We start from the raw sequence: 514 nt of genomic DNA, 5'->3' as shown, positions 1-514 counted from the left end.
CGTTAAATAACACAATGAAAGTACTTATAAAATATATTTTAAATGAAAAATACAAAATCTATAACCTACATGGAGAAAATATAATGTTCACGAAACGCGTCACCATTTAAGTCTACGGAAGCACAAAAAGTTATGCATTATTTTTCTGTCCCTCCAGACAAAATGCTGTACATTTCTTTGTGAAATTGAAATATGTCAAATAACAAATCTAAATTACATTTTTAAAACAAATCCCAAATCAAATTAATAAGTAATCTGCAAAAAAAATTCCGTAAAATTGCTGTGGTCTGGCAAAAACTGTGGATGCCGGAATTTTACCGTAAAAAATGCGGTAGCAACATTTTAGGTTTTACGGTTTTAACTTAAATTTACAGTTAAATACCGTAATTTCATTAACTGATATAATGTTAATATACCAACCTATTGAAGTACTGAAATCTGTTTTGTACCTTTGTAATACACTGATAACCACCAAATGCAGGTGGTGATGAGAAAGTCACATGATAAACCAAAG

Source organism: Sinocyclocheilus rhinocerous, unplaced genomic scaffold (genome assembly GCF_001515625.1).
Source record: "Sinocyclocheilus rhinocerous isolate Xijiao unplaced genomic scaffold, SAMN03320098_v1.1 scaffold1870, whole genome shotgun sequence".
Lineage (NCBI taxonomy): Eukaryota > Metazoa > Chordata > Actinopteri > Cypriniformes > Cyprinidae > Sinocyclocheilus > Sinocyclocheilus rhinocerous.
This window is presented reverse-complemented; position numbering follows the sequence as displayed.